Source organism: Papio anubis, chromosome 20 (assembly GCF_008728515.1).
Source record: "Papio anubis isolate 15944 chromosome 20, Panubis1.0, whole genome shotgun sequence".
NCBI lineage: Eukaryota > Metazoa > Chordata > Mammalia > Primates > Cercopithecidae > Papio > Papio anubis.
Window position 1 is genome coordinate 12275575 of NC_044995.1, and position 23212 is coordinate 12298786.

The 23212-nt window shown below is 45.6% G+C and overlaps 1 protein-coding gene across 3 annotated transcripts in view; it reads left to right on the forward strand.

Moving 5' to 3' along the window:
• ZNF586 (zinc finger protein 586) overlaps positions 1 to 23212 on the forward strand; it is a 102700-nt gene that overhangs the window by 26369 nt on the left and 53119 nt on the right. The window lies entirely within an intron of this gene.

The window sequence follows — 23212 nt, forward strand, 5'->3', positions numbered from 1 at the left end:
GGCGTGTGCTTTTCCTTGGAGCCCCCCTCAATCCCCCTAGCCCCTCTTCAAGCGTCTGTAGCCACAATGGCCTGAGACCGCGGGACTGGACCTCACCGGGCTGGACAGCGTTCTGGGTGAGACGCACCTGGTCAGTAGAGGGCGCCACAGAGTTAGTCTAAAATCTACAACAGGAAAGAAATCACGGGCAGAGCTTGAGAAAGAAACGGCGTCAGACTCAGTCCCTTCTCCATGGAGGAAGAAAGGGATTGGAGGGGAGAGGCAGGCTTGCGAGCTCTTTCAGGAGCTTGTTGCTGGCGGAGGACGTGGAAGCCAAGATGCTCATGCGTTGATGGCATGGATGCAAACTTTTTCTCCTCCGCCCAGACCTGTCTACCCCACTGACCCAGCCGTGTTTCCAGCCTTTGCCTGGATCTCCACATGGCCTGTGGCATGAGTGCAAACTCTCTCTCCTCTGTCCAGACCTGTCTACCCCACTGACCCACCCAGCCTTTGCCGGGATCTCCACATGGCCTGTGGCATGGGTGCAGACTCTCTCTCCTCTGTCCAGACCTGTCTACCCCACTGACCCACCCATCTCCAGCCTTTGCCGGGATCTCCACATGGCCTGTGGCATGGGTGCAGACTCTCTCTCCTCTGTCCAGACCTGTCTACCCCACTGACCCAGCCGTGTTTCCAGCCTTTGCCTGGATTTCCACACAGCCTCCTCTGGCATCCAGTTGGGTCCACAGGCAGCCAGAGCCATCTTGCCTGGACACAGAGTGTGACCCTGCCCTCCTGTGACCCATGGGGGTTCCTACCACACTCAGGGTGGAAGCCAGGCCGCTGACTGTGGTCTAAAATAGACCCCCAGATCTAGCCTTTACCAAACCCTCCAGCCTCCTCTTGCCACTGCCCGGCCCACCCCCTGGGCTTGGGACTGTTACAGGTGAAGCTGTATCCCCCAAGAGGCATATATTGAAGTCCTCACCTCCCAGTCCCTCGAAATATGACTGTATTTTGAAATAGGGTCTTTGAAGAGGTAATTCAGGTAAAATGAGGTTGATAGGCTGGTAGGCCTCATGCAATACGATTGATGTCTTTACAGGAAGAGACTGGCATACAGACACGCACAGAGGGACGACCACGTGAGCACCCAGGGCGAAGATGGCATCTGCAAGCCAAAGAGAGAGGTCTCAGGAGAAGCCAGTCCGGCTGACGCGTGGATCTCAGACTTCCAGCCGCCAGGGCCATGAGAAATTTGATTTCTGTTGTTGAAGCCACCTGGTGTGTGGCGCTTTGTGATGGCAGCTCTAGAAAATGACTACACCAACTCGCTGAGCCCTTTTCTGCTTTCCCCAAACACTAAACTTTGCTTCTCGGGTGTACCACCCATGCTTATCTGTACCCACCTTATCCTTACCCACTCCTCAAAGCCCCACTCCTTAACAACAGCAGCAGTAATAATAATAGCTGCCAGTGCGAGAGTTTCACAGGACCATCTCACTTGATCTTTACAACAGCTCTCCAAGGTCGTCCCTCTCAATATGCCGTTGTTCCATATGGGGAAACCGAGGCACAGGGTAGTTCAATGACTTCTTATCTGAAGTCCAGTATCCAGAATGGAGTAGAACCAGGCTTTGGCATAGACAGGCTGGTGTACTCTTCTCAGGCAACACATCATGTAGACATCTTCCTAATTGGGGCTGGCACCTTCCTCTGCGGTGGCCTGGCCTGGAGTCCTCACCCTACTAGGATGTATGGCCATTCCTATGCTGTGGGATGGAGAGTTTCTCCTTGGGCATCACTACCTCCCCAGCATCCTCAGGGCTCAGCGCAGAGCACTGCTAATCATACAGATGTCATTAGCAGCATGGGATGGAGAAAAGTAGCCGTAGAAATGATTACCAGGTATTGCACAATCTACTCTGGGCCAGACCCTGTATTCAAGCATTTCACCATATTCATTAATTTGCCTAACAACCACATGAAGAGGGTAATTTTATGATCCTTAATTTACAGAGGTGGCCCAGGCCCAGAGAGGTTAAGTAACTTTCCCCAGAGCACACAGCTAGTAACTTGTGGAGCTGGGGCTTCCGCCCATGAGCCTGGCGCCAGAAAACTCAATTGCAACAATTGCATCTACAGCCTGACACAGGCCTCACTCCCTCTCCCTGTCTCTGTCCGTCTGGACAACAGATCCTTCTGCTTTATTTTATGTTTTAGTGCTATTTTTATTGTAAATTCAGTTCCATTCATTTTCTGAATAGGTGATATATTTAAAAGGTTCAGAAAGAGATTTCGTGAAGACTCTCTTCTCAGTTTTGTGGTCACCTGGTTTCCTTCCCTGGAGGCAACCAATGATACAAGCAACAAAACAGAGGTGTCTTTGGACACACAGGAGGTGTGCTTATACATTTCCCCCCTTTGGTATACAATTTGGCACATTAAATTCACGTTTTGTATCTTGTTTTTTTACAAAAATGTATTTTAGAGATCATGGCATTTTGGAACTTAAGCACTCCTTTGTTGCTTTCCGTAGCTGTGTAGTATTCCATCTTTTATTTATTTATTATTGTTATTATTATTTGAGACTGAGTTTTGTTCTTGTTGCCCAGGCTGGGGTGCAATGGCACGATCTGTGCCCATTGCAACCTCCACCTCCCAGATTGAAGTGATTTTTTTTGCCTCAGCCTCCCAAGTAGCTGGGATTACAGTCATGTACCACCACACCTGTCTAATGTTTGTATTTTTAGTAGAGACAGGGTTTCACCAAGTTGCTTAGGCTGGTCTTGGACTCCTGACCTCAGGTGATCTGCCTACCCTGGCCTCCCAAAGTGCTAGGATTACAGGCATGAGCCATTGTGCCTGGCCTTCCATTATTTTATTAAACTGTATTATTATTATTAATCAGCACCCATGGATGCATGCCAAGGTCATATCTAATTTTTGACAAGCAAAAATTGATGAATTGATGAAATAAATAATTTTTGGTGAATGAGCGTGAAGTCAGTTGGGTGTAATGATGCTACCAGGAGACAAGAGAAGCCTGCTCCTGCCGATGTGTTCAAGATCTGTGCATTTCCTGTGTAGGGGACCAGAATACGCTGTCCCTGAATGTGTCTCTTTGACATTAGGATTCTTCTGAGCTGATCTTTTTTTTTTTTTTTTTTTTTTTTTTGAGACGGAGTTTCGCTTTGGTTGCCCAGGCTGGAGTGCAGTGGTACAATCTTGGCTCACCACAACCTCCGCCTCCCGGGTTCAAGCAATTCTCCTGCCTCAGCCTCCTGGGTAGATGGGATTACAAGCGTGTGCCATCACGCTCGGCTAATTTTTTGTATTTTTAGTAGAGACAGGGTTTCACCATGTTGGCCAGGCTGGTCTCGAACTCCTGACCTCAGTGATCCACCCGACTTAGCCTTCCAAAGTGCTGGGATTACAGGCGTGAGCCACGGCACCCGGCCCTATTAGCTGGTTTTGATCTGTATCCTTCCAGTGCAGTAGACCATAACCATAACAGCTTTTCTGAGTTCCACAAGTTCTTCTGCTTAGTAAATTGGGGGTGGCCTGAGGTCCCTCAAACTTGCACTTGGTGTCAGGAGTGAAGGTGGCCTAGAGCCACATATATATCCCTTGTGGCAGGTAAATGGAAACCCTCCAAAGCAAAAAATAAAAATCTGTAGGTCTACCAAGAGCAAGGAGTCACCTGCAAATCTCTTCTGCCACATACCCTCCGTGGGCTATGAAGCTGAGTGCATTGTGGCTGTGGACCCACAGCTCCATAGAGTCACTTGATATCACAAACACTGTGATTCTCCAGGGGGCCAGAACCCACGAGGCCAGGGTGGTCGAGAGGCTGCTTATCCCCTTTCAGACCATGTTTCGCTTTCTTCTTCCCCCCATAACTGCTCTTTGCCTCTTACAATGTAAATTTCACATTTCTGTGTGTTTCCTAGGATAGCTCTAAGCACTCCAGATTGCAATTTTGTTTGTTTTGAGATGGAGTCTCGCTTGCTGCTCCAGGCTGGAGGCCATGCAACCTCCCGCCTTCACTGCAACCCTACCTCCTGGGTTCATGGATTCCTCCTGCCCCCAGCCTTTCTAGTAGCTGGGATTACAGGTGCACACCAATTTCATGCCTCCCACTGATTTTGTATTGTTAGGTAGAGACGGGTTCTTTGCCCCCATGCTGGTCGGGCTGATCTCAACTCCTGACCTCAGGTGATCCACCTGCCTCTGCCTCCCAGCGCTGAGATTATGGGTGGTTTCACCTCGTGACCTGGTCAGATCTTTTTTTTTTAGAGAGGAATTGCTGGCACAGGCCTCAAGAGGGCACGCTTTATGCCTACCTTATGCAGCTTTGGGTTGGGATTTTGAAGGAGAATTTTTTGGCCACAAAACAGAAAACTCAGTATAATTTAACTCCAGTTTGCGTAAGTCTTTCTTAGCTTTTGCCTTTCCAGCCGCAAATGCCAAAAGGATTTTGGACTCCAGGATGTTGTTCTCCCAGTGACTCATAGATCCTACTCATATCTGTTATTTTCATTGGTCCTGGTAGCTTCCCACTGGCTTAGCTTAAAGCTCCTTCGTCTCCCAGGTTAACCGGCCTGAAAGGGACAGTGGGGCGGGTCTTCCTGTGGACTCAGTACCCCAGTCTTGCTTTTCCCTCATTAATGCAGTCAGGAACTCCCATCTTACGACCCAGGGCAGGTAGGAAGACAGACGGCTTGCTGGGATCCATGTCACATGCAGTCACCATCAGCTGAGCCTTCTTGCTGTGCGTGAACACGATGGTGGCAGTGCTAACCCTGCTTGGCCTCCCAAAGTGCTGGGATTACAGGTACGAGCCACTGTGCCCCATGGATCCTCTGATTTCTAAGTGGAGAGCTGATGATGGTAAAGCAATAGTAGAAGAAAAGAAACCAGGTGAGTGACCACTACAACCGTCCAGGCAGGTGGCAATAGTGCTTTGGACTAGGAGTGGTGTGTAAACAGGGGTAGAAAAGAGGAGGCAGGAGGGAGAGACTTTTCTGATCAGGAAATAGAAGCAAGATTCTTAAAATCAGGATCAGTCACACGAGGAGACTGATCCAGAGAACTTACTGCTGCATGAAATGGCCCAGCTGGTTCCCAAGGCATTTTTGTGCTGCCATCCCAATTCTGGTGAAGCGGGAAAGCCAGCCTTTTGATCCAGAACCACCAGTCAGACTTACATGCTGGTGGCTCACGCTTGTAATCCAGGCATTTTGGGAGGCTTCAGGTGGACAGATCACCGAGGTCAGGAGTTTGAGACCAGCCTGGACTAACATGGTGAAATCCCATCTCACTAAAAATACAAAAAATGGGTGGAAGACAAAGCTCAGTCCTTAGTTAATTAGGAGGCTGAGGCAAAAGAATCAAGCCAAACTTGAAGCAGAGGTTGGCAGTGGAGTCGATCAGAAACACTGCACCCAGCCCAAGTGATGAGCGACACTGCAAAAAAAAAATACTACACACCTGAGTCTGCCTTTTTGTTTTGTATTCTGGAGTCTCCCATCACTCTGCTGCCTAGGCTGAGGTACTGATCCTGCAGCTTCACTGCAAGCCTCCGCCTCCCTGGTTCATGCCCCTGCCTCGCCTCCCAGTAGCTGGACTACAGCCACCACTCCTCGGCCTTCCAAGCAGCTCTTTTGCATTTTTTAGTAGAGAGGGGGCTCTCACTGCAAGCAGCCAGTGATGGTCTCGATCTCCTGATCTGTGATCCGCCTACCGGCCTCCCAAAGTGCTGGGATTACAGGCTTGAGCCACCGCGCCCGGCCTGGAGTTGCCATTTCTAAACCATAAAAACATGTGCAAGCTGGTTGTGGTCCTTCCAACGATATCTCTAATCCTCTCTTCCAGCAGCTTTTCTCTAATTTCCAAACAACGACCATCTTCTCTAATGTGTCGTTTTTGTGTCTTGGGTGCTGAGAACAGTAAGTTCTCAGTGAACCCCAGCTATTCTGCTGCTGTTCTTGCTTCTTGTTTTATTATTATTTTTCCACCAGTCTGGAGTATTCAGCATGGGATACATTTTGCCATTACAAACCACACATGACATTGGTTGTATTGTTTGTTTGTTGGTCTGTGTCTTCCATTAGACGGTGAGTATCTCAGGGGCCAGGACCTTGTCCTCACTCATGCCCCAAACAGTTCCTGGCAAAGAGTCAATAATCAATAAATGCCTGTAGAACCAGATCATAGCATATCTAATGCATAATTCCCAAGCAATGAGCAGAATTTCCCTGGTGTATTCTATAGCTTCAGTTTCGTGCATAAAAATGCTTATGCAAGCTGCTCTTTTTCCAGCAATAGACAGTATCAGGTAGTGGCCTTCCAAGGGCAAGCTCTGCTTTGGTTCAGAAGTCAGCTTTCTGCAAGTCTTTAAGAAACACAGATACGGAAATGTTTATGGAGGACATGGTGTCATGTCTGGGATTTGCTTTACAAACAATGCCAGTGGTGTGATGGGGGTATAGACACAACAGGTTAGGCCATGAGCTGATAACCGAAGACAATGAGCAGAAGGAGTTTGTTATGCTATTTTGCCGACCTCTGTATATTCTTCTCAAACTTTTTCCACAACACTGCCCCTCATCCACCGCTTCTCACAAGCGAAGCCAAGGTAATCTTTCCACACAACAGATAGGACCACATCATTCTCCCATTTCAAATCCCCACTACCCTGTGGAAAGAATCAGAAAGAGGCCAATCTTGCTTAATTCTCACCACGCTCAGGGCTTCGAATGCTTATCGGTTTCATGGGGAGAAAATGAGATATTGATAAAGCCTGTGATGATATCTTTGGCTCCAGCAGTTATCAGCTTTCCTCCTTGGGGAGCAGAGTTCACAGATATTGTCCACTCCGCAAGCATTTTACTGCAATGCAATTGTGAATGATGGATGGAGCACCTCAGAAATCATCAGCAATATATTCCGAGCAAACTGCCGAAAGGAAGCTTCGCCCAGCAATTCCCAAACCTGCAGTTGTTTATCATGTGTGCGGCCTACATGTAATTGGGGTTCTGTGTTCCGTTTCTTTGGGTACCTCCAAAGTTGTCTGCATCATGATTCTCCGGACACTCAGAAAACAAAAGTGTTCTCCATCTTTTGAAGCGAACGAAGTTCTATAATGCAAACCTCGAAGGTCACGTTTCCCAGGGGCGGACATACCTAGAGCGTTTGTCATAGGATCGGCTTTCCTTACAGCTAATCCCCCCAACAGCTGGGCTGGCTCTGTGACCTGTCAGACTGCTTCTGACCAGCCCGTGGTCCTTCATGGAAGGCGACGGGGATCGAGCTGATCGCTTTGACCAGTGGCAGCTGCTGCAAGCTGTTGGGAAGGGCGCTGCTGTTGATAGCCATGAGCTGCATGAAATTTGTCACAGATGACGAGTCAACGTATAATTCACCCTGGCTGTGTAATTCGGAAAGGCGCTCCCACGTAATGAAAAGAGAGACGTTATTTGAGGCATCCTTGGTCACTCTCCAACTTGCCCTATAACAAATTATTCCGCCCGCCATGAGGGTCTTACGACACACACTCACATTTCCCCAAATTAGAGACGTGGTTCAGCTGACTTTTTGTGGATAGAGGACCCTAGGAATCCCGATAAAGCCTCCAAGTATCCTTTCGGAAGAACAGGAATGTTTTAACAAAATACGACAACAACAACAACAACAACGAAAACCCAAAGTCCAGAAGACTCCAGCAGCAAGAATGGCTTGGGGGTCTTTTTTTTTCTTTCTTTCTTTTTTTTTTTAAATTTATTTTAGGTTCAGGGATACATGCGGAGGTTTGTTACACAGGTAAACTGTGTGTTTCAGGGGTTGGGGTACAGATAACTTCGTCACCCGGGGTAGTAAGCCTAGTACCCGATAGGTATCTTTTCTGATCCTCTCCCTCCTCCCACCCTTCACCCTCAGGTAGGCCCTTCCTGGGATCTATGGGTTCTTGTTGTTTAGCTCCCCCTTGTAAGTGAGAACATGCAGTATTTGATTTTCTGTTCCTACATTAACTGGCTAAGGATAATGGCCTCTAGCTCCTTTCATATTACAGCAAAGGACATGTTTTCCTTCTTTTTTTGTGGCTGTGTCGTATTCCATGTTATATAGATACCACATTTTCTTTATCCAATCTACCACTGGTGGGCATTTAGATGGATTCCATGTCTTTGCTGTGGTGAATAATGCTGCAATAAACATACGCATGGGGTTTTTAAGAACAGATTTCCGTCGATCTCTTCCCAGTTCTTTGCCTAGGTTGCCATTCACCTCCACACCTCCTCCATCCTCAGATTACTCTGTATCTTGTCAGAAATGCACACGCGAGGCATTTGGCAGCACCGACTCACTCTCCGACCCTGCCAAGAGAGTTGTTCTTTCGGGGCCTCCGTTTCTCCACTTTGGGCAGTAGGTAAGAATGATCCTCACCTCCCAGGCTCCCCCAAAGGTTAAAGTAGGAAATGGGGTTACCATGCTCAGCATGTGGCTAGGAGTTGTGTGTCTTAGAGTGTGTGTGGATGTGAGTCAGTGAGAGGTGATCCTAATTACTGAATGGGATTTAATCGTCCCTTGCTCTTGTGTAGCAGAAATCTTGAGTCTCATTCAGGGTTCTATGCTGTTAGAGGCTGCTATGACCTCAATGGTGCTCCTTGACCAAAACTCACATTGAAGTTCTAACCCCCAATGTGACTGTATTTGGAGAGAGTGCTTTTAGAGAGGTAATTAAGATTATATAAGGTCATAAGGGTGGACTTTTAATTCAATATAACTGGGATCTTCATAAGAAAAGGGACACCAGATCAGATCTCTTCCCCTACCCCACCACCTCTGCTATGTGAGGACACAGCAAGAAGGTGGCCATCTGCAAACCAGGAAGAGAGTCCTCACCAGGAACAGAATTTGCCAGCACCATGATTTTGGACTTACAGCCTCCAGAACTGTAAGAAAATGCATTTTTGTTGTTTAAGTCACCCAGTCTGTGTGATTTTGTTATGGCAGCTGGAATTAATGAACACAGGACCCAGGCTCCTGCTGTCTTGTTACTCTGAATTACTCACCAGGTGACTTCTACCTCACTGTCTAGAGAGCTGGCTGAATTCAGGCAGCATATCTGCCTTCTAGCTAAGAGGAAGAGAGGTGAGGCAAAGAAAGATTCTGTCCCCAATATTCCCTTTAAGGCTTCTCTTAGTCCACACTCTATACGTGTGCTTTCATCCTGTTGGCCAGACCTTGGTTGCATGGCCACATCTAGCTGCAAGTGGTGCAGATATTTGGCCCATTCTAAGCACAAGCTTGAATGGGAAATTACAGATAGGCTGTATACATCATAAAGGACTGTTAGTTTGGGAATTTCCAGGTGAAGGCTCCTTTAGGTGGTTGACCTAGAATATATTACCGATGATTTCTGAGATGTCATATTTATCACTCATAATTCAAAGATGGGTGCTTACAATAAAATGATTATAGGTGGGAAAATGCCTGTGAACTTTGCTTACCATGGAAGGAAGCTCTTAGATAAAGGGGCCAAATACATAATTATAGGCTTTATGAATATTTTATGCTCTTCCCAAGAAACTAATAGATTATTGCAGCTCTGAGTATACTGAGAATTAAGCAAAAATTTTCATTTTCAATTCTCTTTCTTTTAAATGTGCTTCAGAATAAGAATTAAGTATGCTTAAAAAACAACTTTTTCCAGAGGGCAGCAGGGTTTAGAATAGCAGAGTGACATGGTCAGATTTGCATTAGAAAGTTTACTTGACATTTAATGGGAGAAGTGATCAGTGGGATAGATGTTACCTGTCTGTTCACTTTTCAGGAATTTTGCCCTGTCTGTGTTAAGAACTAGGCCATGAGGTGCTATTTACCATTGTTCTATAACATAAACTTTTATTTTTATTTATTTATTTATTTGAGACAAAGTCTCGGTCTATCACCCAGGTTGGAGTGCAGTGGTGTGATCTCAGCTCACTGCAACCTCCACCTCCCGGGTTCAGGTGATTCTCCTGCCTCAGTCTCCTGAGTAGTTGGGACTACAAGTGTGTGCCACCAGGTCCACCTAATTTTTGTATTTTTGGTAGAGACGGGGTTTCACCGTGTTGTCCAGGCTGGTCTCGAACTCCTGACCTCAAATGATCCATCTGCCTCGGCCTCCCAAAGTGTTGGGATTACAGGCATGAGCCACTGCGCCCGGCCTATAACATTAACTTTAAACACCCGAGTGAGAATCATTTTAAAGTTTTGATATCATGAATATCCATGGAAAGCCAGCGTCACCTCCCGTAAGTGGAAGACAGTGTGAAAGAAAGAACAATGATAAAACAACAACAACAACAACAACAACATGCACAAGTGTGCCTAAACCAGTGGTTCTCAAACAGGGGGGCTTTGTCTACAGGGGGACACCTGGAAGTGTCTGGAGACATCTTTGGTTGTCACACGAGGGGAAGAGGGCCTCGCTCTTGCCATCCAGGGGGTAGAGACCAGGGGTGCTGTTCATCAGCTTACAGTGCAGAAGACGGCCCTCCTGCCTACCCACCGAACAATTATTCCGCCCAAAATGTCCACAGTGCTGAGACTGAGAAACCCTGGTTAGATGCCATTGCCTGCCAATGATCTGGGCAAAGCTCTCCTTTGTGTAAAAAGTAATTAGCAAGTGTGACGGAAATGTTGAAGGCACACCAGCACCTACGGGGAACGTCTCTTTGAATGAAATAGAAAGACTTGGCAAGGGGGTAACATTATTATGGTGAGACACAGTTATCTTTAGCACTGAACCATCTGATATGGCATTCCCACAGTGCAATCTGTCCATATTCCAGGACAGTCTGGGCAGAGGACGGAAAGGAGCTGTGAAAATCCATGCAGTCAGTTGCAGTAATCTGAGCCGCAGGTGACGGCGTGGGACAGGGAAGAGTGGGTGGTGTCTAGCGATTTCTAGACAGTAGGAGACGAAGGTGGAATTAATAAGACTTGCAGGTGGGTGAAAGGAGAGGAAAGGAGTGAAGCAAAAATGAATCCTCAATTTTGTCTTGAGTGGCTCCTTAAGTGGTAGTGACATTTCATGAGTTGGACAAGACTGGGACATGGAGGGGATGGTTAGGAGGTGGCTGTGGTTATTCAAGCCAGATACAATAGAAAACACTAGGGTGGTGGCCGTGGAGAGGGAGAGGAGATTCAAGAGCAATTCACATGATGTGGGTGTGGCCAGGGTCAGGCAAGTGAGGCATTGGCCTCAGGTGCAAAATTTAAAGGGCAGTGGAAAACTGCAATATTCAAGATAAATAGTGTGTGTGTGTGTGTGTATATATATTCTTTTTGAGACGGAGTATCTCTCTGTCACCGAGGCTGGAGTGCGGTGTCTCAATCGTGGCTCACTGCAACCTCTGTTTTCCGGGTTCAAGCAATTCTCCTGCCTCAGCCTCCCGAGTAGCTGGGATTACAGGTGCCCGCCATCATGCCTGGCTAATTTTTGTACTTTTAATAAAGACGGGGTTTCACCATGTTGGCCAGGCTGGTCTTGAACTCCTGACCTCAGGTGATCCGCCCACCTCAGTCTCCTGAAGTGTTGCGATTACAGGTGTGAGCCACTGCACCTGGCCTATAAATAGTATTTTAAGGCAATATTTTATGGGACTCACTTCCCTCCCTTTTCCTAATACCTGCTGCGTCAGATCCCATCTTTAGTTAAAATGTTGGTATTTTGTGCATCGTCTTTTTTTTTTTTTTTTGCATTAATTCAGAAATGTTAAAGAAACATTACATTAAAATATGAATTACCTCGATTACTTGATGTTTGCACCCTGCCTCCTTAGATTTTGGCCCTGATCTGAGCACCTCACCCATCCTGGCCCCTGGCTATGGGGAAACAGATGGTGGAAACATTTCTAAGGGAGGAGAAACCATTAGAATTTTCACACAAGGCTGCATGGCCACAGTGGAGCCTCAGCTCTCCTGCTGTCTGTGGAGTTTCTGTTGAGCCAAAGGCCAGATTGGATTCCAAGCAGGACACGCATCCCTGTAATTGAGGAAGGGAAGGATTTCTTGGATACAGCACAGCACAGACATGTTGGAGGCAACTCTGTCCAAAAAATATTTAACAGTAACCATCTGTTTGACAAATCCACGACTACATTCTGTTTTTAACAAGTTTTTCCTCTACCGTTTGAGAACTGATCACTTCGTAACATTATTTTCAGAATAAATAACAGGGACGTAAGGACTCTTCATGGCGTCCTGAAGCTGGTTGTTGCTCGATAAATGCTCACCGGAGAAGTTCCACTCATGGATGTATTAGAATGAAGAGAGTTTCCTTTGTTTTGGAGTCTCACTATGTGTGTACATGTGTGCATGTGTGTGTGTGAAATTAAAAATACATTTGTGTGTGGACTATTGTTACATAAGATGTCAGCATTACAGAAGGGCTTTCCTGTGGAGGTGATACTGAAGTTGGTGTCCTTTTTTTTTTTTTTTTGAGACGGAGTCTCGCTCTGTCGCCCAGGCTGGAGTGCAGTGGCCGGATCTCAGCTCACTGCAAGCTCCGCCTCCCGGGTTCACGCCATTCTCCTGCCTCAGCCTCCCGAGTAGCTGGGACTACAGGCGCCTGCCACCTCGCCCGGCTAGTTTTTTGTATTTTTTAGTAGAGATGGGGTTTCACCGTGTTAGCCAGGATGGTCTCGATCTCCTGACCTCGTGATCCGCCCGTCTCGGCCTCCCAAAGTGCTGGGATTACAGGCTTGAGCCACCGTGCCCGGCCTGAAGTTGGTGTCTTAAGGTTGTGTTGGCATTGCCTAGCAGTGGGAGTGGGGAGGCAGCATTCCAGGGGGAGGAATTCTGTATTAGTCTGTTCTCACACTGCTATAAAGAACTGCCTGAGATTGGGTAATTTATAAAGGAAAGAGGTTTAATTGACTCACAGCTCCACAGTGCTGGGGAGGACTCAGGAAACTTACAATCACGGTGGAAGGCAAAGAAGAAGCAGGCACCTCTTCACAGTGCAGCAGGATGGAGTGAGTGCAAGCAGGGGAAATGCCAGGCACTTATAAAACCACCAGATCTCATGAAACTCACTCACTATCACGAGAACAGCATGGGGGAACCACCCTCACGTTCTGATTCTCACCACCTGGTTTTGCCCTTGACACACGGGGATTATAATTTGGGTAGGGACACAGAGCCAAACCGTATCAAATAGCATGTTCAAGTACCCTACAGTGGCAGGGCATACGAAGCTCTTAGGGAACTGGCCACATCCCAGAGAGTCTGGAAGGCAGAGGGGAGGATGATATGACTCAGCACAGCAGGAGAGGCTGGAATAGGTAAGGGTTCATCATCTATGGCTCTTGCTTTTTATCTCCAAAGTGATAGGTACCTTTGCATTGTTTCCAGTGAGCTGGGCAGTGACACCAGCATGTGTATTTTCCAACGTTGTCCTGGCTTCAGTGTGCAGATGGATTGGAGGGGCCGAGGGTAGATGAAGGAAAGTCTGTCAGGCAGCTACTTACTCGTGGAATGTATCAGTTATCTACCGCTGTGTAACAAGCAGCCCCCAGAATGCAGTGGCATGTAAAACAACTCATTGTTTCTCACCTTCCATGGGGTGCTATCAAGGTATAATAAGAAATGTCTTCATCCCACGTTTCTCCAAAAACCCTTGTAATTTCCTGGGAGTGATAGAGGTGACAAGAGTGCCTTTCTGTTATTCATAACAAATCCTATTTCACTTATATCTCAGTTTATGTTAATGAGGTAGCTTTTGAAAAGCCCCAAAGGATGGGGACTGGTTGCCGGGGGAACCAACCATCTGATTGGAGGATTTGAATTTGTAGCCCCACCTCCTGACCTCCAGGGAGGGCAAAAGGGCTGGAGGTTGAATTGATCACTAGTGGGCAATGATTTAATCAACCACACCTACATAATGGAATCTCCATAACAGCCTAAAAATGATTTGGGGAGTTTTCAGTAGGTGAACACGGGTGGCACACCTGATAAAGCAGGGAAACGCTACACCCTCTCTGCACACCTTTCCTTCAGCTTCTTCCATCGGGCTGTTCCTGAGTTGCAGCCATTATTATGGACCATTAATAGTAAGGAAAGTGTTTCCCTGAGTTCTGTGAGCCGTTCTCACAAATTATCAAACCTGAGGAGGGGGCCGTGGGAACCCCCAGGTTTTTTTTGGTGGAGACAGATGTAATTTTTTATTTTTTATTTTGCTTTAAGTTCTGGGACACATGTGCAGAACGTACAGGTTTGTTACATCGGTATACATGTGCCATGGAGGTTTGCTGCACCCATCAACCCATCATCTAGGTTTTAAGCCCCACATGCATTAGATATTCGTCCCAATGCTCTCTCTCCCCTGGCCCCACCCCCCGATAGGCCCCAGTGTGTGTTGTTCCACTCCCTGTGTCCTTGTGTTCTCATTGGAACTCCCAATTTATAGCTGGTTTGTCAGAAGCACAGGTCACAACCGGGGAGTTATGAAGGGTGTTTGAAGTTGGGTGGGGACAGTCTTGTGGAATTGAGGCCGTAATCATTGGAGTCTGCACTAATTTTGGGTAGTTAGTGTCATAATTGAGCTAACTTGTGGGATCCCCAGTCCGTGTCTGCTGACAAGTGGAGAATTGGTTGGTGTGAGCGAATCTCCCACATAGTTGGTGTCGGGAGTGTTGAGAGCATACAGAAAATCAGTGTGCTTCCTTTCTACGTGGGTCGGCTGGTGGTTCCATGCTGTCTTTGCCTGGGCCCGCGTGTGTGGCCTCGTTCAGCTGGAGGATGGGGTGCGGTGGGAGGAACATGAGACGCCGTCCCTTATATATTCAGCAATTGTGTGGGCTCTCCACCAGGGTCTGGGTTCCCCTGCGTGTGGACTCCCCTCTTCCTGGGCCAGTGAATGAGACGAGGCTTCCTCACAGCACTGAGGTCTCAGCATTCCAAGAGTGTGGAAAGGAAAGCTGCAGGGCGCCATGGGCCTCATCACGGCAGGCACATGCTATCGTTTCTACCACGTTCTGTTGCCAAAACAAGTTGTACAGCCAGGCCAGAGCCAGGAAACATGGGAGACAGACACACCCCTTCTGGAGCATAAAGTGATTTTTGGCCATTTTAAATCTGCAACATTACCAATATACTTTTTTAATTTTTTGAGACAAGGTCTCATTCTGTCACCCAGGGTGGAGTGCAGTGTTGTGATCATGGCTCACTGCAGCCTCACACTCCTGGGCTCAAGTGATCCTCCTGCCTCAGCATCCTGAGTAGTTGGGATCACAAGCATGAGCCACTATGCCCCACTTAACCAATCGTTAAGTATTATTTCTTTTTTGTTTTGTTTTTACATTTCAATGGTTTTTGGAGTACAGGTGGATTTTGGCTCCATGGATAAGTTCTTTACTGGTGATTGCTGAGATTTTGGTGCACCCATCAAAATTGTACAGTGTGGTACATTGACTACACTGTACCTAACACGTAGTCTTTTATCCTTCACTGCCTCCCCAGCCTTTCCCCCTGAGTCCCCAAAGTCCGTTACATCATTCTTACGCCTTTCAATCCTCATAGCTTAGCTCCCACTTACAAGGGAGAACATACGATATTTAGTTTTCCAGTCTTCAGTTACTTCACTTAGAATAATGGCCTCCAGCTCCATCCGAGTTGCTGCAAAAGACATCATTTTGTTTCTTTTTATGGCTGAGTAGTGGTCCATGGCGTGTCTATACCACATTTTCCTTATCCACTCTTTGGTCAATGGGTACTTGGGTTGGTTCCATATCTTTGCAACTGTGAATTGTACTGCTGTAAACATGTATGTGCAAGTGTCTTTTTCATGTAATGACTTCTTTTCCTTTGTGTAGATACCCAGTAGTGGGATTGCTGGATGGAATGGTAGTTCTGCTTTTAGTTCTTTAAGGAATCTCCATTACTGTTTTCCATAGTGTCAACCAATCATTTCTGAGGGTGCCCCACCCTGTTCAGTTGGTTGTACATCAGCAGGAAACCCAATAGGTGATTGCCAAGTCCGTTCTGAGCTTACAATCCAACAAGAGAAGAAAGATAATAAACAAAAATAAATGTGTGCTGTGTCAGGCATTAGGAAGAGGAACAAGGCAAGGTGAGATGGTAGAGAAGGTGGAGGGAGGCAGCTATTTTAGGAAGGGAGGTCAGGAAAGTCTCTGGAGAGAAAGCATTTGAACAGAAAGTGCTGAAGGAGTGAGAGAACTGGAAATGAGGCTCACTGCAGGAAAGACTCCCAGCTAAGAGCACAGTAAAATCAAATCCGCAGAGGGAACAAGCCTGAGCAAATGTGCTGGAGAGTCATAGTGGCTGGAATGAACAGCCACCCTGTGTGGGAGAAGGTACAAAGCAAAGGAGAGAAGTAGCAGGAGCCGGGTCTCATGAGGTCATGTCATAGGCCACTGAGAGGGTTTTTTTCAGACTCTGATAACTGTGTGGGCTTGGAAGAACAATGTTGGTGGTTACTGACATAGCTTGATGTATTAGTTACCCACTGCTGTGTGACAAACCACCTCAAAACTTAGTGGCTCAAAACAACAACAGACATTTATCATCTCAGTTTCTGTGGATCAGGAATTTGGAAGTGAGTTAGCTGGGAGGTTCTCTCTCAGGGTCTCTTATAACATTGTGGTTAGGATGTGGGCCAGGGCTGCAGTCATTTTAAAGCTTATCTAGGGCTAAAGAGTCCACTACCAGGATGGCCAACATACAAGGCTGGCGAATCAGCTCTGGCTGTTGGCAGGAGGCCTCGGTTACTCCACAAGGCTGCTTGAACATCCTCACATCATGGTAGCCGGCTTCCCTTAAAGGAGGTGACCCAAGAGAAAGCAAGGCAGAAGCCACAAGATCTCTTACAATCCAGCCTCAGAAGTCACACAGCCATGTCTGCCATATCTCACTGGTTGCATGGCCCTCTTCAACATAGGAGGGAACCACAAGGGAATGAACACCAGTTGGCCAGGGTCAGAGAGGACCGTCTTGGGGTCTGGCTATTGCACCCTATTTTAGGGTCTCCAAAAAACCTCTCACTAATTTTCTATTGTACAGACAAGTTCTCCTGGAACAAGAGAAGAGAAAGATTTCAGCAAAAACAGCACATGTTTTCTCAGGAGAAGACAATCTCCATGATTCGAATCTCTTGGTTGCCAATTTTTTTTTAAAGTCTATTCTCAGATTTCACTTTTGTTCTTTTCATTATTTCATGCGACAAGTATGTTCTGTTGGTCTCTTCTGCTGGACAGTATAGTGAGAAGATGAAGAAATCAGAAACAGTCAGGGGTGCAGAACGAGGTTGGGAGATAGGCCTAAGGTTAGGCACAAAGGCAGAGCCTGATCAAATACAGACAAGCACCTGAACTCAGGGAAGAAAGAGACAATACATTAATTAACAAAGACATGATTTCAGAGAGGAATTTGCTCTGTGAAGAATTTGAAATAAAAGAATGTGATCTTTTAGACAGGATGCTCTGGAAATGAGATGAGAATATTGGATCTGAGAACTGAATGAGGAGAAGTGAAGTGTCTGGGGAAGGGAACAGCAGGTGCAGAGGTCCTGGCTGGGTACAAGCCAGGCCACTTGGAGACCATTAACAATCAGATTCCAGGACATTGCCTGGGGCTGTTTCTCAGAACATGGAATGACTATATATTTTTAAAAGTCAGTTCAAGGGGGCCCTCCTCTCCACCAATGAGTTGGTTGGGTTCCCATTTTCTATTTTCAGAAAATAGATTGCAAAGGTTTCTTATCAGAGGTAAGAAGCCTGTTCTGTAAGTAATTTCAAAAGGGAGGAGGGTAGAATGAGGCATGTTTGGTTCCCTCTTCCTATCACAGCCTAAACGACTTTTTCAGGTTAACTTTAGAATGCCCTGTGGATGGGAGGGTGGGAGCGGTCCATTCAGATGGTTGGGGGCTTAGAATCTTATTTTTGGTTTACATCTTCATTCATTGAACACACATGCACACACACACACACACTCAATACTAGTTATTTTTATCCCATTGCTCACATGTGGAAAGTAACATGAAGAAAATAACAAAGTGGCTAGCATGGAATTAGAGAGAGCCCTGAAGTGGTTGCTCTGGGGTCACTGGAGGGAGAGAGATGGGGTCTGGTGTCAGTTTTGGCCATTGAGATAAATGGATTTGGAGTGTTCTGGAAGTGGAACTAACAGGACATGGTGACGGACAGGACGCGGAGGGGGAAAGAGAGGAGGTGATTGGTGGGTGGGGTCCTTGTGGGTTCAGGGGCCTTTTTCTAACACTGGAGAGTGCTGAGGGGACACAGTGAGCCTGTGTTCAGCCCTCAGGCCATGACGTGGGTGATAGAGGATGGGGGAGGGATGGTCAGTCAAGTTGGGGGCCAGGGGACACTCAAGACACCTTCGCAGGAGGTAAACAGGCCTTGTCGGTCAACAGAAATGTGGAGGAAGCGGAGTGGGGTGACTAGTGTCTGCGTATTAAAGTGAGACCCAGTGTGATTCCCTACAAGCTGTGCATCCTGGAGAAGCTTCCTTCCCCTCTCTGTGCTCCAGTTCCCTCTGGTGTAAAAACAGAGAAGAAACATAGTTCCTCCCTCCAGGCACTGCAATCACACAGCTTGAGTGTGCATCTTGGCTTTTCCACCTCTCAGCTGGCGTCTTGGGCATTTTCTTTAATATCAGTTTCCAAATCTGTGTGTTGAAGATAAAAAGAGTTCCTCTCACACAGGCGTTGTGTGAGGATTCAAATAATTTTATGTAAATTTAAAAAATATAATTATATGTAAAGTATCTAATTATATATAAACTAAAATACAGATTTATAGAAAAATGTAAGTCACGAGAGTGCCTGGCACATAGTTAGTGATCAGTTAATGCTGCTGTTATTGTAAACACAGCTCCCTTTTTGAGGCTGATCAATATAATATTTGCAAATTACTTAGCAGAGGTGTGGTATCAAGAAGCCTTCAAAAGCTGCTCGCTGCTACCTGTGTCATCATGTCCTCTGTGTGATCTAACTCTGCTGTTACATTTTGGAAAGCCTGGGCACAGAGGTCACACCGGTGTTCGTTTCCAATCCAACTGAAATTGGTTGTGGTGGAAAGTGTGAGGGTAGATGCTGATAGGACTGTATTTACTGTTCAGTCTTGATTTTCTGTTCAGTCTTGATTGTAGACTTCATATCTTAATTTGTTATTTGTTTTTTGAAAAGTAATACGAGCTCAAACAATTCCAAAGGTGATGCAGAGAAGAACCTTTCTCTCAGTCTTGATCCCTCATCCTCCTAGTTCTCCCATTTGTCATTTCACACATTTCCTTCTCTCTTTTCTTCCTCCTTGTCTTCCTTCCTCCTTCTCTTCATTCTTTTTTTCCTCCCTTCCTTCCTTCTCTCTCCCTATCTTTTTCTTTCTTACTTTCTATTATTAATCTATTAGTATCAATACATATCATCTATCTATTGTGTATCTATTGTGTATATGTCTATTCATCCATCAATCATCCATCTATATATCTTATCTACCTATCTGTCATCTGTCTAGCTATTTATCAAGTATCTCTCAATCATCTATCTTATCTATTACATATATATCTATCCATCTATTCATCTTTCATGTCTTATCTACCTATCTGCCATATCTATCTATCTATCTGTCTGTCTATCTATCTATCTATCTATCTATCTATCTATCTATCTATCTACCTACCTATTTGTTTATCCAGTCATCTATATCCAAACCATAATCTCCCCTCTTGTTTTAACCAATGAGAACGTCTCATATATCCTCTTTGGTGCCTACTTTTTACTTAATGATATATTTTGGGGACTATTCTGCAAGCCCTTCCCCTCCCTTGCTTCAGCTGCAGCTTCCATGGCCAATCCTGAGACTACCTCCCTCACCTCAACGGGTAAAAGCTTTCAAGAGTATTCAGGTTGGATCAATGGGCACCAGGTAGGCCAGGTTGTGCTTGTGTGATGGGCCAGCAGCTCAAGGCCTCCAGCTGCATCCATGTTGCTGCAAAGGACAAAATTTCATTCTTTTTCATGGCTGTGTAGTATTCCATGGTGTATATGTACCACATGCTCTGTTCTTTTCTTTTCTTTCTTTCTTTCTTTCTTTTTTTTTTTTTTTTGAGATGGAATCTCACTCTGTTGCCCAGGCTGGAGTGCAGTGGTGCAATCTTGGCTCATCACAACTTCCGCCTCCCAGGTTCAAGCGATTCTTCTGCCTCAGCCTCCTGAGTAGCTGGGACTACAGGTGCACACCACCATGCCTGTCTAATTTTTGTATTTTTAGTAGAGACGGGGTTTCACTATGTTGGTCAGGCTGGTCTCGAACTCCTGACCTCGTGATCCACCTGCCTTGGCCTCCCAAAGTGCTGGGATTACAGGTGTGAGCCATGCACTGGGCCCACATGTTCTTTATCCAATCCACCACTCATAGGAACCATTTTTGCTGTTGTGAATAGTCCGCTTTGCTATTGCGAATAGTGCTCTGATGAACATTTGGGTGCATGTGTCTTTTTGGTAGAATAATTTTTCTTTTGGGTTTATATCCTATAATGGCTATAGGTCAATAATGGATGCTAGGTCAAATGGTAGTTCAGCTCTTAGTTCTTTGAGAAATCTCCAGTGACTGGACTAATTTATACTCCCAGCAGTGTATAAATATCTCCTTTTCTCCACAACTTCACCAGCATCTGTTATTTTCTGACTTTTTAAAAACAGCTATTCTGACTTGTGTGAGATGGTATCCCATGGTGGTTTCGATTTGCATTTCTCTGACGATTAGTGATGGTATTTTTTCTTGTGTTTGTTGGCCACTTGAATGCCCTCTATTGGCAAGTGTGTATTCATGTCTTTTACCTACTTTTAATGGGATTATTTGGTTCTTGCTTGTTGATTTGCTTAAATTCCTTATGGATTCTGGGTATTAGACCATTGTCAGATGCGCAGGTTTTTGATATTTTCTCCCATTCTGTAGGTTGTCTGTTTATTCCCTTGATAGTTTCTCTTATTTTCAGTTTAATTAGGTCCACTTGTCAATTTCTGTTTTTTTTTTTTTTTTTTTTTTGACTGTTGTTGTTGCAATTGCTTTTGAGGATTTAGCTGTAAATTCTTCGCTAAGGCCAATATCAAGAATGGTATCTCCTTTTAGGATCTTTTACGGTTTGAGATCTTACATTTAAGCCTTGAATCCATCTGGAGTTAGTTTTTTATATGGTGACAGGTAGGTGACTTGTTTCACTTTTCTGCGTATGGCTATCCCAGCGCCATCTACTGAATGGGAAGTCCTTTTCTCATTGCTTGTTTTTGTCGACTTTGTCAAAGAGCAGATGGTTGTAGGTGTGTGGATTTATGTCAGCACTCTGTATTCTGTTCTGTGGTCTATGTGTCTCTTTTTGTACCAGTACCATGGTGTTTTGGTTACTCTAATTTTGTAGTATAGTTTAAAGTCAGGTAATGTGATGCCTCCAGCTACGTTCTTTTTGCTTCAGATCGTTTCGGCTATTCAGGCTCTTTTTTGGTTCTATATGAATTTTAAAATAGTTTTTTCTAATTATGTGAAAAATGATGTTGATAGTTTGATGGGAATAGCGTTGAATCTGTAAACTTGTTTTGAGCAGTATGGCCACTTAAAAAATAGCGATTCTTCCTATCCATGAACATGTAGTGTTTTTCCATTTACTTGTGTTATCATCGATTTCTTTCAGCACTGTTTTGTGGTTCTTGTAGAGGTCTTTCACCTCCTTGGTTAGAAATATTCATAGGTATTTTTTTTTTGGTGTGGCCATGGTAAATGCGATTGTATTCTTGATTTGGCTCCCATCTAGAACGTTACTGGTGTATAGAAATGCTACTCACTTTTGTACACTGATTTTGGGATGATACCTTTCTTTTTCCATCTCAATCCTCACCTATCCTCCCCATCCTGAGTTTTCATTCTCTAGACCAGGGATCAGAAAACTATTCTTTCCGCAGGCCACATCTGGCTCCACAGATCTTTGTAAATAAAGTTTTATTGGGACACAGTCATGCCCATTCATTACGAATTGTCTGTGACTGCTTTTGCCCTCACAATGGCTGAGTTGAGTAGTAGGTTCTTTAGAAGAAAAGTCTGCACAAAAGTCTAGCGACAAATCCGATTTCCAGTTCTGTTTCCTTGCAGAGCTATTATGAACATATATCAGCACCAGTATATACACTTATCCTCACTCCCTTCTCCTCTTTTAAAAACACAGCAAGAAGCCCAGCATTGCATCTTCTGCTACTTTGCTTTTATCACTTAACGCCACATCTTGGTGAGAACCTTATATCATCAATACACAAAGACATTTTTCATCCTTCTTTATGTCCATAGAACATTGCATTTGCAGATTTCCGATAATTTCACTGACATGTTTCCTGATGAGTTTCTATTGTGTTTCTGTTGCAATAATAATACTACTCTGGTACACCGAACAATCTTATTGCACAGATGCTATGTTGCCGAATCTTGCTCTGACTTCTGGATGAACTCTGAGAATTTAATTGCAGTATTTAATTCAAGGTTATGTGTGTTCATAGTTTAGATAAGTATTGACCAATCACCTCTGGGCCAGAGGGAACATGTGCATGTGATTTTTCTAGATGTTTGCAAATTCCTTCTCCTACACATTGTTATGCTGGGGATTTTGGATTTCATTGTAGGTTCACTGGAGGCCACTGGAAAGTTGTAAGTCCAAATGGCAAGGAGAGGCAACATCATCTGTTTTACAACTTAAAGCTCTCCCTCTGGCTCCTGTTGGGAAGGTGGAGGACCCAGGGCCTGGTGTGGAGGTGGGGAGCCCCGTGAGGAAGGTGCTGTGGTCTTGTAGGGGAGAGATCTCAGTGCCCTGGTCCAGGGTGGCAGCAGTGAAGATGGAGTGTGGAAGTTGGATTTGGAGAGTTCAGGAAGTGGACCCATCCCAAGAGGCAGGATAGGGAAGATGAGGCGAGGGAGGAACAGGTCAGGAGTGATAGGTCCATGCAGCCACCGTGGCCTCTGTGATGCTGGGATGGTTGCAAAGGAACAGGACAGCCTGCATATCCAGCCCCCAGGGCAGAATGCTGCTGTTGAAGGTGAGGGGGATTCTGCAAGGCTGGGTGTATTAGTCAGGGTTCTCTAGAGGGACAGAACTAATAGGATATATATATATATATAGGGGAGTTTATTAAGTATTAAGTCTCATTCTGAGGTACTGGGAT